The sequence below is a fragment of the Montipora capricornis genome, chromosome 14 (assembly GCF_036669925.1).
Source record: "Montipora capricornis isolate CH-2021 chromosome 14, ASM3666992v2, whole genome shotgun sequence".
Lineage (NCBI taxonomy): Eukaryota > Metazoa > Cnidaria > Anthozoa > Scleractinia > Acroporidae > Montipora > Montipora capricornis.
Genome location: NC_090896.1, coordinates 25277349 through 25286581, shown reverse-complemented (window position 1 = coordinate 25286581; position 9233 = coordinate 25277349).

The following is a 9233-nucleotide window of genomic DNA, read 5'->3' as shown; positions in this document are numbered from 1 at the left end:
TACCAACGCCTGATAATTCATACCTTACTCTTGCGCCGCTTAGTGCCATTTTTCCAGGATGTACAAAGCTGGTTCTCGTACCGCCACTTTTTCCTATTCCCAGAAAGGGGGGATGGTTATTAGAAGATGGTTTGTCTCTCGCGTCAAGCAGATCGTCCCAAGTTTCAATCTTATCACTTGTGTCTTTGAACAACCTAAAACGTCATTAATTAAGTGGTTAAAAATTATACTTTTCTTTGAAGACGAAGATTTTGATGCCAACTTAGTCGCAAATGTGGATGAAAAGCATGATGGACAACTTTTTCACGACAACGGGGTTTCGTGACGTCAGCGGCGTAAACCCTCATCGAGTGAAAACCGGCAGCCTTCGGTAGAGCAATAATGACTATTTGTCATCTTGGTTTTCACATGACATCCCGGCAGCCATGTTGGTGTCCCCAAACAAAGAAACAGCGGCTATGTTGGTGTCCCGACCCAATCCTGGCCTCCGGGAATTGAATTGTAATATTATGTGAAAATTTCTTTTATTTTCGTTGAAAAACATGTCTGTTGATCACGTGAGTGCAAACCAAGAATAAGCTTTACTGAATGACAGAATTAACTATTCTAGGGTAATGTGAAGTGCTGTTTTATACCCATGTGAGCGTTAGCCCTACTAATGGAATTGGGCCCACTCAAGGACAGAGAAAACCTCTGACAGGGTGGGAATTGAACCCACGACCTTCGGGTTAGATTACCGCTGCTCTATCGACTGAGCTACAAGGTCAGATAGCAGAATTTGCAATCAAGGACACCAAGACTGTAAACAACAAAAGGTGTTTCAAAGTGGTTACTGCGCTTCGGCAAGCAATTTACCTCAGATTTCTGCAATCTCGTCTGGTAGTGCAGTCTCTCAAACAGTTTTCAAATATCACCCCTCTCTAATTAAAATTCAGTCTCGCAACTATTTTCATTCAGTCATGTTTCATTTCGTACCTCGAATCGAACGCAGTTCCAATTGCAATAAAACAATCGAATCTCCTCTGGATAATTTTGACAAGTAAAACAAACTTCCGTTCGTTCTGCTTGATCATGTTAGAACCATTTGGAAGACACGCTAAGCTTCCTATGAATTTTTAGGAGACCAGAACTTTTTTCAGCAATTTCAACACTTCGTTTCCAATTATTGAGGGAAAACTTGGAAGCAAACGTCTTCGCGCACGTTCGCGTCCCATCGGCCTTCGTAATGAAGTTCATTCAGTTCGTTCATATAAAGGCATGTTTGCACTGCGGGCTATAGACGAAATAGAGAAGGTTCGAATCCCGAATTTTTCAGGTGTATAAAACAATTGCTTAAATTGTCCAGTAAAGGCGATTCAGCCTTCTTTTGCATAGACCGAATGCATAAATGGCGGCCAAAAATGCATTCCTTTGTTAATGTACTACTCTCTCAAGCAACATTTCTTCTGTATTTTTCCCATGCAAACGAGGCTAGTGAGTCTAATTAGCACATCAACAAAAGAATACTTTTCGGTCTATTGCGCAACCCTACTACGCATAATTTCTTACGTCATTGGCGCGCGCCTTAACTCGCGCACATTGATAAAATGCCGGATTTAATTTTCATTGACGCCAAGCTTAATCCGTCAAGGAATGGCTGCTTTCTCCTAAACATTCTCCATTTTTTACTTCATGTGTTTGCTGAGAACTTTGTCCTCATGGAGTAGTAAAAAAATCAGCGCAAATATACGGCCATTTTTTGGGCAAGTTCATAAAATTGTACGGAAGGAGCCATTACTAATCGGACAGCCCACACACAGTTAAATCTATTTTGGAGTGCTAAGTATTCACAATGGGATTCAAATACATTTTCAGGTATGCACGCGAATTAACCATATAATGACACCAGGCTCTGCGTTATATCAGGGATTGCATTTATAAAATCGATCTAAATGTTTCCAACATTGGGATGCGAGGCAATTGTCCAAGTGGCGTAAATAGTCGTATTCTTAAGTGTTGTACCATGGAAACTAGCTCGGTGAGCCCCCTTTTTATTACATTTTTATCATGTCCTTAACATGTTACAACAGCGTGTAAAGATTTATCCGAAATCTATGAAATGTTCTATTTCTAGGGAATCCCCTTCAGTGCGAGGATCACTTCTCCATTTCATTCATTTGCTTCAGTGTTCGTTGCTTCGTTCAATTATTCAGTCACACTCATTGCGCATGCCTCATTCACACACTCACACTTTCACGGCAAATGAACCCTCAAACACACCGATCCGGCTCACAATGTGGTATAAAAGAACCATATTCGTGTAACACGGTGGCCACTTTGAGCAGCCAAGTAAATGGCATTCAAGGGCTAAATTGCAGACAAATGCATGGAAAGCTTTTTAAAATCGACCGAAGACATGTGGAGTTGCCGTCGTGCAATTAGTCGTCGATTAGAAAAGTTCCTTGATGATAATGATGAAGATGATGGCAATGATGATGATGATTATGACGACAACAATGATGATAACAAAGATGAATGTTATGAAATATTACTACTGTTTTTGTAACCGATTATTCACCATTACCTTAACTTACGATTAAAGGAAGCGCGGGACTCGATAGCACCAGTTCCTGTCATGCCAGGACGGAATACATACGAAGGCGATTCACTGACAAAACTTGAGCGCGTGTGCATATGCGGTGACAGGTAATGGTCATGCTCCATCCGGGATATGGTTACATCAGTCGAGGACCTTTGATGTCCCCCGCAGGACTGGGAATGTGCCTGGATCAGGTTCCGAGTATGCCTCAAGGGCCTTCCTTTTTTGTCTATTTGGATATCGGCTTTGAGTGCCTTGAGAAAATCCCTAGATAGCGGAACCTACAAATGGAACAAATAGATAAGCGATTTTTAATCAGGTTCTCAGGTGTCAAGTGAGTGTTTCCTGATTAGGCAAGATATTGACGTTTGACAGATCGGGTTATCCTATAAACAAGAAGTGTCGATCTGCGACGGACTTCCACTCAACAGTTTACGATACTAGGGAGCTAAACTAGTCATTTCAAATTGAAAGTGAAGTGCAGCGAGTTCAAAACTCTTTAATTGTGTTCAAAATTATACGAGGATATAACAGTAACAAAACGTAGCTGTAAGTGTTGCAACAGCTTTCCGCAGATTATTTTGGCAGCCTATATCATCCCATGAAGCATTGTTCAAACTCACTACTCCACATCAAGATCGTCGCCGAACATGCCTAGAGATTCTCGTCAATATGAAAATGGTGCGCATGTCCAACGGGAACTCCGTCAAGATTAGTATCGCTGCTCGAGTCCCTCGTAGCAATTAAACACGAGACGTAAGAAGCTTAAGCATGCATGTTTTTGAGACACGCATGGTAATCGGAAGAGAATGTGACACGAGATTTTCAGGATGTATTTTTCCGCTAAAATGCACATAGAGTTGTATGATTTTAAAGCGCCAAAGCACTTCATGCACAGTTTTCGATTACAACATCACACCGGAATCAACAGATCACACAAATTCCTCTAGCACGTATCAGTTCGTGTTGATTGGTTTATTTCTCACCGCGATGACAGATTTAATAATTACGCTTGTTATCACATACAGGGCAAAATTACTGACTGCTGATTGGCTGAGACAGGGGGCAATTTTCCTTAATCACGAGGGCACTTTTGGTAATCACTAAAGAGGGCTTGATTACTTGATCCTGATTGGTTAACAGTTGCTTATCCAGTACAAGCAAAGTCAAAAGAGAATCTTCTTCCAAATTAAACTACATTTTGTCCACATATTAAAATATATTTTAAGCGCTATTTCTGTTGACGGCAACTATTTATTGAATTGAACTTTAACCGAATGGGAGCGTGTTGATTTTCCTCAATAATTTTGCCCTTTATGTGATAAACATGTAATGGCAATATGCCCTCGTGCAACTGAGGATTAATTTCAATTGTATTTTTAACGTTTTCCAAATTGCCATCGTCGCTTCGCGACTCGGGCAATATTGTGAAAACTTTGAAAATACGGGTGAAATCAAACTTTAATTGCCCTCGGGCCCATGCGATTACATATACAAATCAAGGCTTTCGGGCATTTCGGCTATAATCAATTTCAAAAGACTTGTATTATCAAAGAATAAAATTAATCCGCGATTTCTGACAAAGAAAAATCCAAAAATACGCATCTGCGAATAAATGGATCGTTTATTACTACTGCTACTTTTTTTAAGCATCGCCCTAGAATTGCCCTCAGCTGGCTATACTTGAGCTAAAAGCCGACCTAACGGGTCAGCTTTTAAGCCATCTCAAATGAACTCCCTAAGTTTCGATATTTACATTCAATTCTTAAGGTACTGGAAGTATAGTCATTCAAGTAACCTGGCTCTTTCCTTACCCTGGTTCGTAGATCTTTGGTTCGCAAATGGTAAATACAACACAGCAGTGTGTACAGACAACTTAGCTTACTGGCAAAGTTACGAACATGACGCTCGTGAACATCCCTAAAAGAAAGCAGACATTATTACATCCAGTTTTAGAATGAACACTTTTTTATAAGAACGTTCAGGCGGAGACTAAATTAACCAACATTTCAAGAACAGTACATATCAAGGCTGAGAGTCAGTTAAAAACGTCTTTATTTTTCTCATTTGTATTTGGGCTTTTGTGAGTAATATAAGCAAAGATAAAAGAAATGTATATTAAGCTGTAGAAACAACTCAAATATTTATTGACCTTTGTTTAAACATTACATGTAACATTTGCATGACACACTGAACTGAACAACAACTAACCCAAAGGGTTTGAATTGGGTACAACATTGAGTTAGCCCAATTGGTCTACAGGTTCAGCATATTTTCTTACCAATGGTGCTCAGCGCGCCCGCCATCGGCACGCGGAGCTCCGTTATGGTACCTATATAACAGCCATGGTCTTTCTGACTTTCATATCATGTCCATATGTAAAACTTCTTACACTCTTTTCTTTTTACAATAACGTCAAATTTTGGAGGGAGGCTGAACATTCTTATTTTCTGCGATTTGAGCCTGACAACGTTCTTAAATTTGAGTGGTATACCAAGTTCGACTACAAACTTATTCCCATATTAAATATGAATGCCGGTCCGAGTTCGTACCGGTCTCATGTAAATGACAACAAATCTCAGACCGGGTCCAGAAATTTATTAGACAAAACAAATCATTTCATCCCGAAACCAGGCACCAAGCATCTCGTCCCGGTATCATGTAAACAGCTGCAAAAAGTTTATACTGGTACAAGTTCACACCGGTCTGAATTCGTCCCCGTCTCATGTAAATACCCCTATAAAGCTCTTAGCAGTCGACGTCTCGTGGTCAGGTGGAAAACGGTTTGGGAAATAATTTTTTCCTGCATTTTTCGCCGGTTTCAATCCAGGTTTGACATATGTAGCTGTGGTCAGGACCACACTCGTGGCTACGAAGTTATTCAACTCAACCATCATAATTTGTCTAAAGCTGCTTTTTGTTCTGTGTATTGCGATTTTTGGCATATCTTTAGAAGATTTTCAATTTTGAATCTGATAAGGTTGCATGTTGCCTGGGCGACCTATGACAAGAGCAGACAGGAAAGAACCCGTTTTAGATTGTTTTGTTTTCTTCATTTGATTGCTTTTCGTCAAGGCTAAACAAAAAAAATCCAAAATTGTTTTATCGCGTAAATTCGTTGTTTAAGTAAGGCCAGCATAAATAACCAGGGAGCTCTGCTTTTAGGCTTGGACAAATCTCTATATATTTATATAACAGCGATGATCTTTCTGACTTCCATATAATCATGTCCATTCCGCAATTCAATTCCCCGGAACGGAAATGAACGGAAGTGCGGGGACTGGGTTTGTTGTTTGGGTGGACGGTGCGCGAAAATTCAAGACTGCAAGGGCGAGGGTTAAAGTGCACCTAACCCCAAAATATTTTTTTCGCTCAAATGAATCTTTGCAACTGTTCGAAACGCATTGCGGCAATTTTTTCATTTTTCTAACAAATCCTGGCATTTTATAGGCTTCGAAAGTTGCGAAAATCCGAGCATCTTTTGTTCACGACCGAGTCAGAAGGGGAGTGGGTCTATTCCTGGTTTGACGTCACAAACTGATTTACATTGCATTAAGTCTCTGTAAAAAGGCAGGCAAAGTAGATTGTGACGTCAAACCAGGAATAGACCCACTCCACTTCTGACTCGGTCGTGAACAAAAGATGCTTGGATTTTCGCAACTTTCGAAGCCTATAAAATGGCCGCAATGCGTTTCGAACAGTTGCAAAGATTCATTTTAGCAAAAAAAATATTTTGGGGTTAGGTGCACTTTAAATTTTTATCGAGCAAAGACAAAATGGGGAAAAAGAGTTAATTGCTCTATTCCAAACTGCCTGAACAATTTTAGAAACAATCCAGATCTTCAATATTAGAATTCGTCAAAACCCTGCCATTCGCAAAGAATATCAAACGCTCTTGCGGAATGTCATCTTAAAGATAAACAGCGACAACACGCGAAGTTTGTTCTCAGTACTTTGAAGCGGAAAGAGGCTAAATCGTAAACATCTGCCTTCTAGATTTCCCTGGACTGATGTTAAACTTAAAACGAAGGAACCCTAGGATAAAAAAATTTTGCATTTGCAGCAACCGACAGAAGAAACTGGCCTGGCCAGCCGGAAGGACGCTATTCCAACCATGATCCAGGTTCGAGTAACGAGGCTTCGAATAGCACAACTTAACAATTTTTCACATTTTCAGCTTAGTATTCTGCCAATTTCTCGCTCTGTGCACCCAAACAAACCCAGTCCTTGCATTTCTAGATAGTTCCCATCAACCCCTGCTCGTTACCAATTCCGGGGAATTATGTGACACTTATTCATACACTAAAGCCTGGTTTTCACTAGCACCGCAAGCATAAGCACAAGCAACACATGCAAATGCATTTACGTAGTAGATAAAATATGAGCGGAAGATCTGTATGGGTGTTTACAATGGCGAGCCGATAGGCGAGCCATTGTAAACGTCCATACCGATCGGACGCGAATATTTTATCCTGCTTGTGAAATGAATACATTAAATTGAATGCAAAGTATTGTTATTTTAATCAGTAGAGATCTGTATCAAAAGTTAATGAATACTAATTAGCTGAGCAGGAGTTTGTATCAAAAGTTAATTCTACTATTTAATAATTCATTTGATTTGTGTTGGGGTTTACAGTTGTGTACATGTGATCTGAATACTGTGCTGGGATTGGTCTGCACCCTCATGAATTATTAATGAATTTTACAGTTGTTGTTAATTAGTGTCTATTGTTCTAAAAAAAGACTCTAATAAAAAATCATGTGATTACTTACAAAAGATATGAATGAAAATAAAAACGGAATACAGAAAATCAAAACAAGCGCATTTTTCACAGCGCGCGCTTTAATTTTCTGAGCTTCATTCAACTAATCGATTGAAAAAGACACCATGTTTGTCAAATTCAACTTTTACAAGACTTTCGTTCAAACGTCATTAAACTGTAAACTTGGAAAGGTGCAGTGTAATTTGCAACCATGTTACAAATGGGCTAGTTTCGAATTGTGCAGCAACAAAAGAACAGAGTCGAGGTTCTGGGGAGTGATTGGCATTTCGTTTTGTACAAAACAAAGGAAAACGCAGTTTTATTCCACTTAACCTCGATTATGTTCTGTTGTTGCTGCACAATTCGAAACCAGCCTGTTTGCACTTACAAAATTGCATCCATGCTACACGAGAACTCCGCCCCTTTTTGCCAATCAGAACTGAGTGATTTTTTCATGTGTTATAAGCAACTTAGGCAGTTGCAGGAAGTCCTGGGATTTTAATTTTGCACCCACGATCCAGCTCCCACGCGGCTGTTTCAACCTCACAAATTTGCACTCTGTCTTCCCAATAGACTTCTTCATTCGACGATACGGCGGTCATTTTGAATTATATTGTTTAAATAATGAAATGATAAATTAAATAGATCATATATGAACGGCGGATATGAAATCAAGTGAAGCTGTGATCTTCGCAGCTATGAACACAATTTTTGCAATTGCGTAAAGAAGCCTGAAAAATTCAGGACTTTAACGGGGTTTGAACCCCGCACCGTTATTGCGAGGTCATGGGTTCAAACCCCGTTGAAGTCCGGATTTTTTAGGCTTCCTTACGCAGTTGCAAAAATTGCGTTCATAACTGCGAAGATCACAGATTCACTTGATAGCTATTAAAATACTTATATTAATTTGCCCCCTGAGCATCCCATTACACGTTTTTAAAAAATATAAATCAAAATGGTTGCCAAAGTATTCTGTTAGCTAATTCAAAAGAATAGGGATCTACGACGCGACGTCGACATTTTGACGAAAACGTCACCTCAAAATAAAATAAACTAAGTCTTTTGCAATTTTTCCACCTCGTTTGCGTCGTACAATGTGGGCGAAGTGTCCTAATAATAAATTTGGACGAGCAGTTAAAGCAAAAATAGAGAATGAGAGATTCTCCGTTACATACTCACGTTGTCGTCAAAACCTCAAGTTTAGTGATTTCACCTCGTCGTTATGCAGAGGATCGCAAAAAGATATGATAAATGCTTGCCGCACGTTAGGTACGATTATTTTTCCTCTTTAACCAATGATATTCTTGTTTTGTGGCGTTTTCTTTGATCACCGCGTCGCAGATCTAAAGGCGGCGAAATACGAGATACAAAAAGCCTCAACTTGTCGCGCAACATTGTTTCGTTGCAAGTTTTGGTCGATGTTTCGCGTTTTTCACCTTGCGTGATCAACTTGACCCGCAACAAAAACATTTGTTGCGGGTTGAAGAAATGCAGGGCGCTGATTGGGTGATTTGCTAGTAGACGAGCACATTTGTTGCGGGACAAGTTGTGAGCTTGATGAAAAACGAGCAACAAAGCCAAAATTTGTTGCTCAGAGTAGACCCACGCTCTACTTTTCGCAACAACTTTCTTCAACCAGCAACAAATGTTTTTGTTGCGCGACAAGTTGATCATGCAAGGTGAAAAACGGGAAACATCGACCCAAACTTGCAACGAAACAATGTTGCGCGCCAAGTTGAGGGTTTTTGTATTTCGTATTTCGCCGCCTTAAAAGTCTTAAGCAAAGGGGACGGCAACAAGAATGTCATCTCAAAATATAAATTCATGTTATTGTTGCCACTTTGAGATTATTTCAACCTTTTTAATACGACAAGGGTATGGTAGTTCCTCAA